The sequence below is a fragment of the Phoca vitulina genome, unplaced genomic scaffold, assembly GCF_004348235.1.
Source record: "Phoca vitulina isolate PV1807 unplaced genomic scaffold, GSC_HSeal_1.0 scaffold27, whole genome shotgun sequence".
NCBI lineage: Eukaryota > Metazoa > Chordata > Mammalia > Carnivora > Phocidae > Phoca > Phoca vitulina.
The window spans coordinates 12666212-12672211 of NW_022589730.1; positions in this window are offsets into that span (position 1 = coordinate 12666212).

Consider the following 6000-nt stretch of genomic DNA (forward strand, 5'->3'; position numbering starts at 1 on the left):
TTTACCATCAAGGAGGAAACTTTGGTCATCACACTTTTTAAATGAAGAGTCACGACCCCTTAGCCTGACTCATATTGAAATTATGTTGCATGATTTTCTAATACAGCATCATAATCTTGAAGTGTAAGATCCTCTTTCTTCTTAATGTAGAAAGTTAAGCACATATTCTGCCTAAATTTCTGACATAGTCATATAAAATACAAGAATGCTCATGAATTCCATCAGCTCTGCAAAAATTATAAAGAGATATATAGAAAGAGCCACACATTCTATATGCAAGACTGAAGTATTGTTATAAATGAAATAATGTAGGTAAAGTGTAAGGCAGAATGTCTAATAATAATAAGTGATTATTATTATTATTATTATTTTTACTGTTGAAGTCTTGTTGGTAATTATCTCCCCTCAAGTGTTATACTGACATCTGATAATAGCTGTGTGATCTTGGGTAGGTGATTTTACTCCTTTGGGCCTCCTTTCCTTTACATTATAGTGGTCTCATACAACTTATAAAATATTTAAATGCACATTATCTTATTTAATATTCTCACTGATTGTTTAAGTAGGATAAATCATTGTTTTACAGCTGAGAAAACAGAACAGTACAGTAGTCAAGTGATTTGTCTCATTGTTAATAAACGGTAAGGATTAATTTAAACCCAAATGTTTTAGGTCAATGCTCTTTCCATCGACAATAACTTCCATGTTCTTTCCAGTTTCGAAATGTATAATTCTAGTTTTCTGGGATTGTTTAAGGAGCTGGTAGGAACTCAAGGACAGAGACAATGTCATATTCACTCTTGACTTGCCCAGTGCGTAGCAATGTAATTAGCAAAAGGTAAGTCCTCAATCAATGTGCTAAACTGGATCCTCCCTTGTCCACACTGCCTATGACAAGGCATCAGCCAACATCCCACCTTATTAATGGTTGGGGTTTGCTCTGTATTGGATGCTGTCAGAAAAGAGAGGAAGTGTAACTCCTTGACTGATATCTCAATAAATCTTATTTATTGGGAAAATAAAACTGTAAACGATAAAGAAGTAGCAATCAATCATTCTTGGGTGAGAGACAGGGGTGTTTGGTATTTTATGGGTGGCACAGTGACCTTGCTTTTGTCCATACTTGAACAAAATTATGAAATGTGCTATTTTGTCTCATTTTTCATGGTCTCAGAGTAACTTGTCTGAGGTTGGTATTCCATGACAAGGTTTATGTCTAACAGGAGAACAACATGACCTGGCTATGTCGGACTAGTTTCTGAGTGTCAGAGGCTGCTTTTTTTTTTTTCTTTCCTTTCTTACTGCCAAACAACACTCATTTCTGGAGGAACAGCTTCACGTGAATGGAAAGATTGTGTAATGTGATGAAGTAAGACATTACAAAAAAAAAAATAGCATCCCATCCTCATGGGTTCATCCTGACTTGTTTAATTCATTTCTTTAAGGGAAAGGTCAATTCCAGATATTGCCATATTTTCTAGGTTAGTTGAACTGGGAAAGGATGATTGTGTTTAATACATCAGGTTTTGGTCTGTGGTGTCATTTTTATAATTTATTTTTAAAATTTTAATTAAAACTGTGCAGGCACATAATTTTTCTTCTCAGATTTCTCACTCCTTAAAGGAATTAGTTTTAACTCTTTTAGCTAATCCTTTTGGTATTTTCCTCCATGTCTCTCCTAAAACTGAGAAGTAGCAATGTAAGCATGGCCTTTAGAGCTACACATGTGCACATTTCCCATCCTGCCATATTCTAATAGAGTAATATCAAAATTTTAGTTAGATCAATATTCTGTTTTCATTATTATGACTATGTGCATGGAATTCATCATAGCTGGGTCATATTCTATAATTATACTTTTTGCAAATTTTGTTTTCCTAGCATTCTGAATTATCTTGTCTTTTTAAAATATATTTAGTTTTATATATACTTATGACTAACTCAACCACAAACCTCTCCTCACTAGATAAATCTTATTTTAATACATTTAATGAGAGAAAAAAAAATAGGCGGTATCACACTCCCAATTTCCAGCTATACTATAAAGCTGTAGTCATCAAAACTAATATAAAAACAGATGAATAGATCAATGAACAGAATCAAGAGCCCAGAAATAAACCCAATAATATATGGTCAACTGATATTTGACAAGGGAGCCAAGAATTCTCAATGGAGAAAAGACGGCCCTTCAATAAATGGCACTGGAATAATGGGATATTCACGTGAAAAAGAATGAAATGACCCATAGCTTACACCACTCACAAAAATTAACTGGAAATGGATTAAAGCCTTGAATGGAAGGCCTAAAACCATGGCACTCCTAGAAAAAAAACATAGGAACAAAAGTCCTTGACAAGGGTCGGGGTAATGATTTTTTGGATAGGACACCTATGAGCACAAGCAACAAAATAAATAAATAAATTGGACTTCATCAATCTAAAAAGCTTCTGTACAGCAAAAGAAACCATCAACAAAGTGGAAAGACAACCTACAGAGATGGGAATAAGTACTTGCAAACCATATATCTGATAAGGGTTGATATCCAAAATATAGAGAGAACTAATGAAACTCAGTAGCAAAAAAACAAATAACCCAACTTAAAAATGGGCAAAGGACCTGAATAGACATTTCTCCAAAGAAAGACATATGAAAGATGTATGAAAGGCGGGTATGAAATATGCTCAACATCACGTATCCTTAGGGATTTGCAAATTAAAACTTCAGTGTGATTCCACCTCAGGCCTGTTACACGGCCATCAAAAGACAAGAGATAACAAATGTTGGTGTGGATGTGGAGAAAAGGGAATCCTTGTACACTGTTGGCAGGATTGTAAATTGGTGTTGCCACTGTGGATAACAGTATAGAGTTCCTCAAAAAATGAAAAATAAAATTACCATATGATCCAGGAATTCCACTTCTGGGAATATATCCAAAGGTAATGAAAACACTAACTAGAAAAGACATCTTCACCCCCATGTTCATAGCAGCATAATTTATACTAGCTAAGACATGGAAACAATCTAAGTGCCCATTGATGGATGAATGGATAAAGTTGAGGTGTATATATACAATGGAATATTTAGTTAGCCATAGAAAGTGAGGAATGGTAGGACCATTGCAACATGGATGGACCACAGGGCATTATGCTAAGTATAAGTCAGATAGAAAAAGAGAAATACTGTATCATCTCACTTATACATGGAATCTTAAAAAAAGAAAGAAAAACTCATAGGAAAGGATATCAGACTTGTGTTTACCAGAGATGAGAGGTGGGGAGAAGAGCAATTGGAAGAAGGTGGTCAAAAGGCACAAACTTCCAGTTACAATAAATGAGTACTAAATGTAACGTACACATGACCAGAGCTAACACTGCCATCTGATATATAAAAAAGTTGGTTAGAGAGTAAATCCTAAGAGTTCTATCACCTTAAGGAGAATTTTTTTTTTTACTTTGTTCTTTTCTTCTTTCTTTTCTTTTTATTATATCTGTATGAGAAGATGGATGTTAGCTGAACTTGTAATCATTTCACAATATATATAAATTAAACAATCATACCGTACACCTTAAACTTAGAGATGTATGTCAATTATTTCCTCAATAAAACTGGAAAAAATTATATTCAAACGCTTGAAGTATCTAATCAACTTCATTTTCTTAAAATAGTGACGCTCAGAGCCTCTGATCTGGTGCAGACCAAACAGTTGTTCCCAAGGCTCCTGAAAGTCTGTCATCCTCTTGCAATGACCTAGTATCTGAGGATTTTTTTTTTTTTCATGTCTCTCTTGGATTGGATTCTCTTTTCCTACATCCTTCATCATCCTGTTGGTTCACTGGCTCAATTTTGTGGAGCAAATGCTCCATGAGCAACTTGAGAAAGGAGACATGGGGAGTAAGGCTTTTTAGATCTTGAACATCTGAAAATGCCTTTTCTCTCCCTCTACTAAATTACTAGTTTGGTGATGTATAGAATTGTAGGCTAAAAAACATTTTCTCCAAAAATGTTCTAGTATCTAGCCTTGCTATTAAAAACTCAAAGGTTTTTCTAATTTCTGATCTTGTGTGTATGACCTTGACTTTGATCTCTGGAAGCTTACAGAATTTTTCTGTCTCTAATATCCTGAAATTTCATAATGATGTGCTTTGGGGTAGGCTTACTTTTATCCAATTTTATTGGTACTCAGGCTCTTTTAATCTGGAAGATTATGTTGTTCAGTCCTAATAAATTTTCTGGAATTGTTTATTTTTGTTTTTTAAATTTATTTTTTTTTATTTCTAATATAATATTTAATGCATAGAAGGGAATAGTGCCAGTAACTTCTGTTTACTATGGATTTCTCCCCAGTCCCATCCTCTACCTTCTGATCCCTACCTGAAGTAAACACTATTCTGAATTTTTATTCATCATTCCCTAGTTTTATTTGTATATCCTTATTGTGAAATCTGAGAAAATAATAGGTTGTTTATTTTTGCTTGCATATGAGCTTTATTAAAATTTGGCACTATCTTGCACATACTCTAGAGTGGGGTGGGGGGGAAACAAACATGTTTGGTAAAGGAACAGATAGTAAATATTTTAGTCTTTGTGGGCCATATGGTCTCTATTACCATCACTCTGTCGTTGTGGTGGGAAAACAGACATGAACAAATGGGCGTGGCTGTATTCAAATACAATCTTACTTGCAAAAGCATATGGTGGGCCATATGCCGTAGTATGCTGACTGCTGCCCTAGGGAAATTCTGCACATGTACACAAGATAGCACAAGAGTTTCTCTAGGGTGTATACAAAACAGTGTCAAATTGTTTATAAAAATCCTACATATTCTATAGTCTTCTGCATCTTGGTTGTTCCATTCTACATTATGTTTCTCAAAGTCGGTTTCTAGGTATAGTTCATTTTTTCATTGCTAGCCCATTGAACAGCAATGAATTGAATGAATTAGAGTACCACAATTTATCCATTCTCCTGTCAGTACATATTTAACTTGGTTCTAGTTTTTGTCTCCTGATGTGGTTTTCTAATACATATTCTCATCAGCACTATACAAAGACATCCCCAATACGCACCTCTCCAGCACTCGATATTGTCAAATTTCTTGACTCTTGACTATTTAGCATGGATAAAATGGTATGTCATAATTTGCATTTCCCTGATTGCCAAAGAGATTGAACATCCTTTCATAACACTATGATGATGTGGATTTCCTCTTCTGTGAAATCCTTATTTGAAGTTTATTTTGGTCAGGGAAAGTTTGAGGAAGCTTTTTTCCTTTTTCCTACTAATTTATTGGAGTTCTTTCTATATACTCTTGGTTATATATGATGCAAAAAATATTCTAATTTGGCATTTTACAAATTTTAAGATGGCTCTTGGTACTGTTAAATATATCTATTCTCTTACATGCTTAGCATTTTGTGTCTTTTTAAGGAATTTTTTTTTTCTATCTCAGAGTCAGAAAAATATTCTCCTATAATAACTTCTGGGCAATACTAGGGAATAACTTGCTAGGGAAGACTAGGGCTACTTGAAAGAATAATTGATTCTAGGTCTGGGGAAGAAATATACAAGATGAGTCTGAACATCTTATGCCAGAAAGCTAAGAGGCTATTAAAGACCACTAGGGTTGTTTCAAAAGGAAGAGGCCAACATGAAAAAGCTCCCACTGACCAAAAATAAGGCAATTTGAGCATGAAAAAAAAAATGATAATGGCAATGAATTTAAACATTTCAAATATATCAAAATTTATGAGTTAAAATGCTACTTAAAGGGGAAAACACCAAAGAATACACCAACAAAACTACAGAATTTCATAGGGATATATTTAGGATAAATTACAAATTTTCTTCAAAAATTATAATTCCAGGATAAAAAGAGAAATCTATATATATGACATATATATCAGAAATTGAGATTTGTAGACTTATTTGAATTCTGACTTGAATTAACCAACCATAAAAGGAGAAAATTAGGAATCAAGTAGAGAAATTTAAAGAATGAT